Below are 13,306 nucleotides of genomic sequence, written 5' to 3' on the forward strand. Positions count from 1 at the left end.
GTTCCCCCCAATCGCAGCATCAGCATAAGAATAAATACCAGGCAAGCCTCTTGGGAATATACTGACCTCATATCCGGAAGAGAGAGAGCGAGAGAAAGATACACAGCGAGAAAGCAAGAAAAAAAATGTAGGTGGCTGAGTATGTGAAAGAATGAGACTGGAAGAGAAAATAATCAGGAAATAGAATAAGTGTAATTGTGTTTGCAGTAAATAAAGGAAAAGAGAGAAAAGCAGGGTGGATGGTGAGGGAAGGTGATCAGGGAAAACTGAAAACTGAATGTATGTGTGACTGAAAAAAACAGAAAGTGGTAATCTATCTGTTCTGCTAGCAATACATGCAAAAGAGATGCACTAATGATACTTGGCTAATAGCACAGAAGAGACATACCTCTTCTTTTTAGTCAAAACAAGTCCTTAGAAGTCCATAACCTCGCAAATGTTCCCTGAGTCTCAAATGCAGACAGCAACAGACAGCTATACAAACCCAGCAGGACTGAGTAGGCAGCAAACAGTTCATAGATCAGCCTCGTCAAACTCAACAACTCCAAGACTCTACAAAGCTGCAAGTAGCCGAATGAAAAAGCAAACTCGGACTGAGTTCCTCCCCTCGTGACGCAAACTCCAGTCACATGGTCTCATCAAAAGCAGAAGTGAGCCTTCGTTGCCCTGGCAACAGAGACATGGCTGTGCAGCTATTTCAATAGGTCAATCTCCTTCAGAGACTGTGGAAAAAAGATTCACCAAAAAACACACATGCATACAAAGAAGGAGAGAAAGCTTAAGAGAGAGAGAGACAGAAAGAGAGGGAGAACGTGAAAGAGAGAGACAGAAAGAGAGAGAGGACGTGAAAGAGAGGGACAGAAGGAGAGAGAGAGAGAGAGAAGCAGCCAAAAACAGAAAGCAAAATATTGGGGTAATATCTCTATAAATTGACACTGCACAACTGAATGTTCAATACTTGTCCTGTACATTTTTAGTGAAGCTTTGCTTCAACAGCCTCATTTAAAATCACTCCACGGCCATTCAAGAGATGCCTTTCTACAAAAATTTCTTTTGTTGTAGCCAGTAGTGCCTCAGAGGGGGCCCACACAGCCCCACTGACCCCTGACAGGTTCATACTTTCACTTCCCCCCTTTTAATTGCTTTTGGCATTGGTTATTACATTCGGTGTAAATCTTCCCAGTGACTGGAGACATGTATAGACTGGAGACATGCAAGAAGTGTATAGTTTTTTTTGTCCTTCATCCTCTACCCCACATGAACACAAGAAGCATCACCACATCGATTAGCTATCACAGCAGAGAAAGCTGCATTATTGGTAATTACACGCAAGGGTAAGGTCAGCGTTCATTCGGTCTTAGTAGAATCCAGCTAACTAACTTGCTTGTTGATGTTACAGGAAATAAATCAAATTTCTTTATGGTTTTAACATAACCTTGCTATTTCTGATATTTCAAATTTAAACCTGATTAACATCATGATAACATCATTCTCTGCCATGTTCCGAGTGTCCCCTGTTCCACACAGTTGAGTTCATATCATAATCATTCAAATTTTATTAATTAGGTCCAAGTCAATAAATCACATCATCTTCAAACTGTGTCTCCTTTATCTCCATATGCTGTGGTAAGAAGCAGGAGAGACATGGAACACTGATGTAGAGTAAAAATTCCTGTACAAGACCTCTTATGTAGCCTAATTTTGAAATGAGTGATTAGACATAAATACGTAATTAGCGAGAAAGATATATAAAAGTAGGGGAAAAAAGTTTCAGACCTCCAAATTGTAGTTTAAAGAATTATAAGAGTGGCATATTGTTTCTTACCCTCCTGTTGTCTTTACCTATGAAGTAACTCATGAAGCTTGTGACACTGAATCTACAAACACAAGTGTCTTGTGTAGCCTAATTAAGGAATGTGTGAACAGACAGAAACAGACAGACAGATAAACAAAATGGAACTAATAAAACATTCGAGAGCAATGATGATGGATAAGTGTGGAGATAAACTATAGTCAAAAATGTACAAATAGAAATAACCTACAGAATTAGACCATATCGAATAGCATGTTATATATAAATTTTCAGAAAATGTTGAAATTTAAAGGTCATCATTGTAAAAGTATATACGTGGTCTCCTTTATAGGCGTATTTGTTCATCATACATATTTTACATACTTCTCTGGTTGGAGGAGCTACTAGCTAACGGTGCTGTAACATCACAAAGGAACAGAGATACTTCATTGTCTGTGGGTCACCGTTACAGAGCCAACCTTGCTCCTGGTCCATTGAGCATGAAAAAACGCATTTCTATACAAGGGGCCTGATTAGCATCTGGATGCCTGCTGAATATAAAGGTCTAAGGATTTAAAACAGAGAAAAAAGGGGTGCCTGTGGAGAAAGGGTAAGGTCAAGGAAACAAGTCCTCAAGGGCATGGTTCTGTCACTGATGAAGAGCCTTTAACTCTCAAATCACAAAGGAGAAACATTTAGAGCTTGTGGAAGTATATACAAGTAAAAAAAAAACCTTCAGGATCTTTATATGAAGGGGATTATCCAAGTAAAATGATAAATGTATAGTATTATCTTGTTGCCAATACCTCCTCAACCAATGAACAAAGTAAAAATTTTTTGTTACGATTTTCATGCCAGAAATACACTTAAAGGACATTTTAAACAGTAACTGGCTGTTTATGAAGAACTATTTCAAACATTTGGCCTTGCAGATTTTGAAAAGCAACTTTTTACAATACTGAAAACACAATAAATACCTAATATATTAAAGTCTATTATAAACAAAGAAATCATAATAATCATAAAAGCTGAAATAAGAGTATTGTTGCTTGCATACTCCATAGAACATGTGTTAACATCCAAACAGCTACTTGATACTATGCAGGTTTAATTCGACAGTGAAACCATTGGTGGTCTATTTAATAATAACCTCTGTAACCAATGTACACTTTATTGTACTGCTCAGGCACCTGTACAACTGTAAGACATTTTATATTCTTTACGCAATGTAAAAGTTCCTCTTAAAGACACTGTGACCAGAGGTTAATATTAAAGTTAATCAAGTTGTCTGAACAAACACAGAGGATGATGATATGGTATAGTAGTATGTCTACTCAATTAACACAGTGCATTCCACTTATGTACCTACCAGAAGACTCTGATAATTTTTTGAAAATTAACACTGATCTTAAATCTGAAAAGTCAATAGAGAAAAACAAACAGAAGACAGCAGAACTCTCACTGCTTACAACATCTGTATCGGCAGAACTGCCATAGTACTGTTAAATAGTGAAGCGTTAAATAAGGGTATCCTAACAGACACTCTTAAAGATGTTCAAGCTTTATCAGTCTAACACAATGGTGTAAATTAATGTTTATAAAATTCTGCTACTGCTTAAAGGCCATTTCAGAACTGGATATTTCACTTGGAATCTCATTCTAATCGAGAGGCTACAGTAAAATCACCAGAATGCAAGAAATAAATAGTTTCAAACAAAAGTGATGCTGCTATGTTGTGAATATAAACATGGTTATGCCACTTGCTGGAATCCCAACAAAGAAATCAAATAAAGGACTAGACCTGAAAGCCTCCATTACATCATTATGTTGGGATACAGTAATCCAGACCTGTATGTGCTGTTAAGCATTGTGAATTCTCTACCCCTAAATGGAAGACTAGAGTTTATAAGCAGCACAGCATTTATGCACCTAGATCATCACACCACTAATGGCCCAGGCCTTGCACATTCGTCTGAGCAGGGTAGTGCCAGAGTGTGCAAAGGTCTTCTGAACATTATAATTTATTGACTACTTAATAAATTGTTATGGCATTTATATGCATCGCGTATTCCCATTGAAAAGGCTGCAAATGGAAAATGTGGCTTACAAGACAAATAGCAGATTTAGAATTTGACCTACTAATGTCATAATCATTCATCACAAATCACATCATCTCATATGTCAAATGCATTGGTTTTGCCGTATGTGTATTTATTTAAGTAACATTTACGAGCAGACGACGGTAGCAGCTCAGCTTAGAGGAATCTATGCTGTTGCCTAGCTACCAGTGGTCCACGTAGTAAGCAGATTAATGTATGTACAGACCAGGAATTTATTTATATATTAAAAAAATATAAGATATACATATGTACTGCTAGATTTAATTAGTTTGTGTGAATAAAACTGTTTTGTAAATGATTTATCTTTTTTACCATCAGCCATGAAATTTTGAGAGCAAATATATTTGTGGTAGTGTTTAGCAATACGTCTTGTATTCTTTACCACAGTTATGCTGTCCAGGGCACAAACTAAATGACATATTCATTGACATTTTTATTATCAGTATACAAACATTAACATTTGCAGCCATATGGGATTGCGCACACACACATACACACACGTGTGAAAGTGATCTGGGTCGAAGTGTATGTCAGAGCATGGGAATCTCTGGCCAGAGATCTCCCTTCGCCAGTGAGTCATGGGAACAAGAGCAGACACTGCTGTTAGTTTGCTCCTGAGTCATAGGTCAGGTCACAAAACACAAAATGAATGGCAAAAGTGCTCTTCAATGTTCAAGTAAAGGGAAATAAATGGTGTATTTAATGTAATAATGAAACCTCAATATAGTTAATATACGATAATAGTATAATCAATACACCACACACAAAAGCAAATGCACACAATCCCACACTTACTCACTTTCAGAGTTGGCTGGACGTCTGTGATGTTCCCCACTGTTGTGAGAGAAAAGCCCAGAGCCAGCTAATCTGCAGAGGAGAAGCAGAAGCCTGTTAGTCTTGGCCCTCCAAAACAGAGTTATTTTAAGGCTTTGTCATTAATGCAGTCCTACAGGACTGGGAGCACAAAAGGCCAGGCTGCACAGATAACGTAACACTTGACTCATGGATTATGTGGACCTAATTACACTACAGTAGGAATTTTGTGGCCCCCTGAATGTAGAATTGGCTCATTGCCTTATATTTCTATTCCAGACCATATTGAACAAACACACTGAGCACTATATTAGGAAAACTACACTAATACTGGGTACTGAGCATCAATCCTTTGTGGCATGAATTCCACAAAATTTTGGAAACATTCCTTTGAGATTCTGGTCCATGTTGACAAAACTGCATCACACACAGTGCTGCAGCTTTTTCTGGTGCCCAATGATGATGCATATCTCCCATTCTACCACATGCCAAAGGTGTTCTACTGGACTCAGATCCATTGACTGGAAAGACCACTGTAGATCCCTCCACTCATCACAGTTTGAGATGAATTTTACTTTGTGACATTGTGCATTATCATGCTGGATGTAGCCATTAAAAGATGTTAAATTGTGGTTATGAAGGAATGCACACACTCAGCAACAATACTCAAATTGGCTGTAGCATTCAAGTGATGATTGGAATTAACAGGTCAAATTGTGCCAAGAAAACAATTCCCACTGGTTGGGTCCATAGATTGATGCAGTTCATGTCTCATACTATGTTTTTGCCTCAGCAGAAATTGAGTCATCAGAGCAGGCTACGTTTTTACAGTCAGGTGTCAAGTAGAACACCACATGGTCTTCTGCTGATATAGATCATTTGCCTTGAGATGCAATGTGTTGTGCATTCTGAGATGCTTTTTGCTCACTACAAATTGTACAGAATAATTATCAAAGTTACTGTAGACTTTGTCAGCTCAGACCAGTCTGGGCATTCTCCGCTGACCTCTCTCACTTACAGAGTGTTTTCATCTGCAGAACTGCTGCTCAGTGTATTTTTATTTTTTTTTGCACTATTCTGTGTAAACTCTAGAGACTGTTGTGAATGAAAAACCTAAGACATCAGAAATACTTAAACTAGCCATCTGGTACCAACAATCAGGCCGCTGTCAAAATCACTGGATTTTTTCCCCCATTCTGCTTTGAATCTGATCTGGTTGATGTGAATATTATGAAGCCAGTATCTGTCTGATTTTATGCATTTTACTGCTGCAACATGACTGGCTTATTAGATAACTGTATGAATTTGTAGGTGTACTGATGTTTCATATCAAGTGTTAGTGCAAGTATAAAATCTGATACTGTGTAATTTCAGAATAAAAAAATTAAACTAATGCTAACAATGGTGTAGATAATGTAATGCAACAAAGAAACATTTCTAGTAGCTGTTCTTTTGTTACAGAGAAGCAAACAAAATAAAATAAAATACAATGATGTAAAAAATGGTTTTGTAAATAATAAGTGTGTATTTAATGAAGCTCCCATTTAAAATAGAATAAAGCAATGGAAGACATTCAGTGGATTGTGTAAAAGTACTAAAAATAACATTAAAAACAGAAAAAAATTATACAGATTAAAAACTGGCCTTGCCATTTGTGGTATACATTTCCTCCACTATCACTGATTGTTGCCACAGTGTGCAGGATTTAAAAAGACTATGGTCTTGAGTGTGTCCACATGATGGCCATGTTCATAGTCATACAGTATGTAGCCTTGGTACTTACTGCTACTTTCACAAGTCAGAGCACTTTCCCCAGTTGACTGTGAGATTTCCTCTGTAATTTCTCTGTAATCAATGAGAGACACTAAAGTAGCACTTAAATGTAGAGTTCTCCACTGCTAAGCTGATGCATAAACAGAACAATGAAATTTCTTCCATTTCATATGACTGAAATATTTGAAGCACCCTATACAAACACACGAGATAGTATATGCAGCAGAGGAGTGACATAATAAAGAGGAGAAACACAGAAAAACTCCAAATGCCACATTTAAAATGCTATGTACTTTAGGCTGTCCACTTGAGACAGAATGTTAATACCTGGTCCTAACAGGGCCCAAATATTCATTTAATCGGTTTTAGATGGATAACTGGGAACGCAAGACTTAAAGGGCCCAAAATTTTAAAATGATTTTTCTCTGTGCAGTAAAGAATAAAATAAAAAAAAAGTTCAATTTTAATCAACAAAGATAGAATCATTTTACTAATGAATCTTCATAGTCAGCACCATTATGAGGTAAGAGACAGCATAACTGCAGCAAACCCGTCTCCATGGAAACCTGCCGTGCTAATGTGGGTTTCTGCCTAAATGCACAAAATACAGCATGCAGAAGATAAGCTGCAAGCAGGTGTGTGTCCGCATTTGAGGGGGAGATACAGCACACCTACTTGTGCTTTCTCACGAGAGAACCTGCGGTCACGATTCTCAACCCACTCAGACAAAAAAAACCTCCCATCTCATTTCATATGGAGGCTTTAATGTGTTTGCTCTAGCTGTGGTTTTTCTGTTGAGGCAAACTGTGTGCAACATTTCACACCTCTCCATGAAGACTGGCTGCTCATGAATCCGAAACAATGAATGGCTTAGTGACGCATCATGAATCTGTGGTTACATTCGGCCAACAGATCTGAGTGGGTGATATCTGTTACAACTCTAGACAAATATACAGAGAGACATATTAAATACTACTTGTTAACTTCTGGTTTAGTTATTGCACCATCTTGAGTGTTTGAGCTCCAGATTTCAAATCTAATATAGCTCACTTGTGTCTATAATAGATACTAAAATCCCAAATAAAGGACAAACATTTTATTACTTATTTCACATGGAACCAAGAGGAAAAAAGTGGGATTCATCTTTAAGTTTTGTTTGATTTTGGCTTTCTTCATTAAAAAAACTCCTATGTTCAAACATATTAATTGCAGAGGGGTTTCTGATGATTGTTGTGTGTGTGGTCTGATGACTCACAGGCTTTTGCAGTTCACAAAAGACAAAATTGCAATGCTTTCTTCTGCAGCACTCCTAATGAGAGCTCACACAAACATAACTGCTCTAACAGAAGATGCATGTAAATATAAAAGGAGCTGCCCATAAAAAGAACATTAATGTAATGTTGAAGGCAAAACATGTATTGTCAGATTATTGGGAGTCTACAGATATAGATATTGTCAGACTAGCACTTGATTTTACTTAATGAGGCAAGCAGCAGAGCAAATGCCTGCCCAGAGCCGGTTTTCCCAATGACACAGCCATGAGTTAATTACTCAAAGGCTGAAAGATGCACATGCCCCTTAGGTAATGAATGTGTCACCAGGTGTGCACAACTGACAGCTGTGCAAATGTACTTAACTATTTCTGAACACCAATTATGCATAGCCATATTAGGTCACAGTTTAAAGCTATGATACTTCAACAATGGTGGCCATAATTTATTGATTTTTAGTTAATTGAAAGTGTGTTTCATTGATACATTAAACGATGGTGAATAGCACAGTCACGTGTCTGTTCTGAGGTTGACTGGCAGTCCTACTTTACTCTCATGCTGTCCTGGATATAAGCGGTTTGTGGCTGTTGTATTTGAAATGCTGCAAAAAAGTGATATGCTTTAGTTTATAGTTATATTTTGAATATCTCAGACAAAAAGGAAAAGGTTCACAAGGTGAACAAACTTGGCCAGACTTTCCCAGTGCTTAGATATCTTTCTTTAAACCAATTCTAGCTCTCTTTCTCACAACAAATAAGTGCCAATTATCACCTACATAAACAATAGCAAGCCAGAAAACATACAAGTGCTATGTTGGCTCTCTTCTAAATAAATAATTTTCCAAAGTTTCTTATTTTTTGCATACCCACAGAAAGTTGAACATTAAAAGTAAACAAACTAAGATTATATTAAAAGGATAAAAATAACAATTTGCAAATTACAGCAAATCAACTTCAGGAGCTAGAAAACATCTTCTGGTTACCAATTTTATGCTCTACCACAAAGGAATTAAACTGCAGATGATGTGTGCCAACCCAAACACTGCAAAAAGACAGAGAAAAAGCAAAACACATTGCGTGAATGTCGTTTCTGTTTGTATCATTGTCACTAATTTTCATTTGAGGGATTCATGGGGTGAGTTCCAACCATCTCCATCAACAATAATTCCCCAATTTTCCCAGAACATAGTAAGTTGCATTTAATTACTTCGCTTGGATAAATTCTTACTGATAATCATGTATTTGAATAAAACCCCCAAGACACGATCAGACTTCTTGTTGGAATAATCTCTATTTTGTTTTTAGATAACAGCATGGAGCATGGTAATAGCTCATGGGTGTATTTAGTCAGCCATTAAATTTGTTAGTTTAACAAGCAGAGCATGTTAACTTGGCTTTGTCTTCTGACCATTGGCATCAAATATGTGCTGCGATCAAACCCAGATCTGCACGCATGTTGGTCACAGCTCTCTATTTCCTGGAACACTCCACCACATAATTATTTACTGTGGAATGGTTTTTAAAAGTCAAGTCTATTCGACTATGGGTTTTAGAAATGTCATAGATTTCTGAGTTCAGCCAATCAAGTCTCTCTTACACGTACATGTTTGTGAGGTCATTTGCATAATGCTCACTTGGCTTAAACACACCACCACTGTGGCACAATGCAACAAATATTATTACTAGTGATGCACTGATATTAATCTGACACTAAGGTCATTTACTCATTACAAAATCTCAAATCAACATCAACATTCGACACCACTTGAAACTGTGACTGAAGCCTAGTGTACATTTCTGCAGTGATGACAGATGGCACAAAATGACAGTCATCTTGTTTCATGATTAATGTTGGCAAATCTAAGTTAACTGCAAACTTGAGGTCTGTGAGAATATCAAGAGAAGGTACTATAGTATCTTCCTACAACAGGCACAGCCGACTAGAACATCTTTATACTGTTTAAACAGTATCTTTAATAGAGACTGTAAGTGTGGCTGAACATGGAGAGCAGTATTAGGAAGCGTGGTCATTAAAAATGTTGGATGTGACAGCATTTCAGTTTGGCGAGCAGTGAGATGTGCACTTCTTTTCCACTTACTTGCCAGGGTCTATACTTTGCATGTGAGTCAAAGTGCGATTCACAGCACCTAGAACTCAACAGTAATGAGCACACTCACTACTGCCGCTCTGTACGCTCAGGTCCTGTATTCATGGAAACCTCACACTTTATTAAATATTTTGTCTAAACACTAGAACATCTACAACTTAAAACACATGCAAGCATGAGGACCACACAGTCAGCAGCACACAGCAGCAACCAACACAAACAAAGCCAAAAAAGCTTTGTGACCCCCCTGATTGCTTAAAACTAAGTATATTTGTCAAAAAATAAATAAGTAAACAAATTATTCACACTTGATTAATGAGGCCCAAAAAAAGAATTTGAAGGCAATCAAGCATCAAGCTTTTGTTACATAAAAATAATAAAGAGAACAGAAATTTTATTCCTGGTCATTTCCTTGGTTTGTTTATAATCCATTGTGTTCTCCATATATTTTGTTATCAAATGTGTGTATTTTGTTCCCCAGTCTTTTGGCACAAACCATATAATGTTAGCGGCATAGCTACAACCCACAGCAGTGGAAAAAAGACTCAGCTTAGCCAACCAAGAGAGACAAATAATAAATATTATTATAAATAATAATAATAATAATAATAATAATAATAATAATAATATACTAATATTGTTATTATTATTCATTTTTATTTTTATTAATATTATATTAAAAATACTACTGCTACTACAACTAATAATAATAAAATAAAAATACTTACATAAAAACAGAGAAACTCACCAACACCAGCCCCTTTTCACTACCTGGCTATTATAAGTGAACTGAACAACTGAACTGGGTAACAATACAAACTGTACAATGAGAACAAACCGGCTATCATTCAGTAGCTTCCCACCAAATCAGAAAACACAAATGTCTTTAACATTTAGCTTTGTTCTTGCTAACCATTGATGTCTTCTATTGTAATATGAGACTCTTTCACGCTCACACTCCCCATTGCTGTGCTTTTATGCTGTCTTTTCTGACTTACTGCACCTCCTGCCAATCTTGGGATCGTCTGGCTTCTTTTGTGCTTAAAGCTGGGGCATGATGAGATTTGACGTATCAGAATTAGTATATATTACAAATTTCTTACCATTATTCACCTGACATCCTTAACAGAGGGCTGACTGTTAATTACTAATGCAGCAATGTTTTTAATATCCTAAAGCACTGTAGCTTTAACCAACTGCCTCACCGCCATCCTATGTGCAGATCAGTCAAACGCCTATAAACCTATAATTTAACCACTTCCTCCATTCTGATCATTCTACATCTGTTACTGTTTGTATTAAAAGAAAGTCTGATTCCTCATTTGAAAAGTGAAAGCTTAATGGCATGTATATGATTCTCTTGAAAAAAATGATCACAAGCACAAACACACAGAGCCACTGCTTTAGAATGATGCTTCATAAAACACACTACAATAACAGATACACGGACATGATTTTTTTCAGTCATTTCTTTTATAGATCATGTCCCATAAAGGAGTCTTTACTTTTACTCGAATACTGGGTACTGTATATAACACTCGGAAAGCGTTAAGCTTCTGCCAAATGATAAAAGGCGAATTTATAGGATTTATTAGATGCCATTATACAGAGCAACTTGAACACTGCTCAAGAAAAGCGCTCACTAAATTCACCCTGATACTCTAGACAGGTTCTTTTAGGTTCTAGACACCAAAACATTGTGAAGTATGTAATATAGTAAGAAAAAACAAGTATTTCAAAAAGAGATATGTATTTACTCCTTGTTGTTTTTTTTTTTAATAAAGACTTCCAGTGACTAAGATGCTCAGACACACAGAGGAAGTTCATTCCATCACCAAGGTGTCAGAACCGATAAGTGTCTCTTTACAGGCTTTCCTGGTACCCTGAGAGATGGTGGGAGCATTGGAGCAGTGCAGTGCACGATAACTGCATTGAGGCAGGGTTCATTTGGTCACATCAATGAGACAACAAGTGATGCAAGACACAATTAATACACACCTGTATGTGGAGGTTTGGGGATTCTGGTCCTGCCCTTTAACCTCTGACTCTTAATGAGAAGTGTCACGTCTTCATCAGTAATAAACAACACAGCTAACGTGTTCACGTGTACAGATTAACGAGACTCATCACTGACACGTAGTGAGTATTAAAATGAAAGCATTAGAGCTAAGAGCTAAATGGCTCGAAAAAACCTGAAAGCTAAATTTATTACGAAGCTAACAAACACAGTTAGCCGATGCGGTCTGTAGCTAAAAACGAAACGGATGACACTCTGATAAATATCTCGAGCTGCTGAAATCAAAGCGGTTCAGTGAAATTCGGAGGGATTTATTTATCGCTAGCTTGTTGCCTCGATTAAATATCTCGATAAAAATGAGCTAACTAGCTGATGGATTGATATCTATTTATCAGCAGAAAAACCTCCATCACGCTCTCAGTACGAAGTTAAACACAAGAACAGCTGTCTGTATGTAACCGTCTACGTGAATACTTGTAGCTTTGAGAGCAAACCGCCTCTGCAACAGCAACAAGTTACACCACACAAGTCATGTTTCCAGTTAGCACTTAGCTAAAACAGCGGAACAACAAAACTTTGTGTCCTGTCAGGAAAAGCTCAGACAAAACGAACTCACTCACCTAATGCCGAAGCTTTACACACGGATGCGATACCTTGCGAGGCTGCGGGTTTCAGAAACAGGAGCAAAGGGCAACGTATAGAAAAGAAAACTAAAACGCGAGTTTGAGGAAAACTGCAGTTTCCCGGACGCGGCGCTGCCGAATGGCCCCAGGAAAGTCTGATGACGTCACTTCACGCGCCATGAACGCCCTCCTGCAGCAGCTTGACTGAAGTTTTTTTTTCCTTTTCACCTCACGTTTAGATGTCCTTATATGTGCATTATAATGCAGAATGTCCTGTTTTAGACGTTTTAAGTGCATATTGCATTTATGAACGTTTGGGTGAAGCAATATTCCTCTACAGCTCAACAACTAGTCTTTCTGTAATTGTGGCGGAAATACAGTAAAAATAAATCTACTTCTTAGCCAAGTGGCTGAAAAGGGCAGTGACTTCGAAACTCCGCACATAACTGCTCTAAAATGCCTTAGTAAACTACTGTTTACACCAGTACACTGTTACTTATTATTTTTCAGCCAGGCTTAACAAGAGTACCTAATAGAGCTGTTCAGCTTTTATCAACTTAATCCACATTTCAGAATAGCACGTGTCTGTTTTAAAGGAATAATACAAATTTCACCAATATTTTCAGTAACCTGCTTTTATAATAACGTTGCAAACAGAGTAGGACATTATTAGAGGACCCTCAGACCTGTCTATTGTCTTTACAATCCTACAAAATCCAAGTGAATCTTATCCAAAGTCATTTAATCTCAGCTGCCAGTAACTGGAGAACAACAACAAAGCACTTTCCTT

The 13,306-nt window shown here is 37.4% G+C and overlaps 1 protein-coding gene across 3 annotated transcripts in view; it reads right to left on the reverse strand.

Annotated features, from left to right (window-relative positions):
• Nucleotides 1-12,672, reverse strand: part of ncalda (neurocalcin delta a) — a 30,427-nt gene extending 17,755 nt beyond the window's left edge. The window contains exons 1-2 of one of the 3 annotated variants that reach the window (XM_060870101.1): nt 12,514-12,672; nt 4,712-4,779 (exon numbers count right to left, since the gene is read on the reverse strand). The gene's annotated coding sequence lies outside the window, so the exon portion shown is untranslated. Of the gene's footprint in view, nt 1-388; nt 601-4,707; nt 4,780-12,513 lie in introns of those variants that run through there. The other 2 variants (XM_060870102.1, XM_060870103.1) reach the window with 2 other exon arrangements.
• Nucleotides 12,673-13,306: the final 634 nt, after the last annotated feature.

This window comes from Tachysurus vachellii, chromosome 5, assembly GCF_030014155.1.
Source record: "Tachysurus vachellii isolate PV-2020 chromosome 5, HZAU_Pvac_v1, whole genome shotgun sequence".
NCBI classification, from domain to species: domain Eukaryota; kingdom Metazoa; phylum Chordata; class Actinopteri; order Siluriformes; family Bagridae; genus Tachysurus; species Tachysurus vachellii.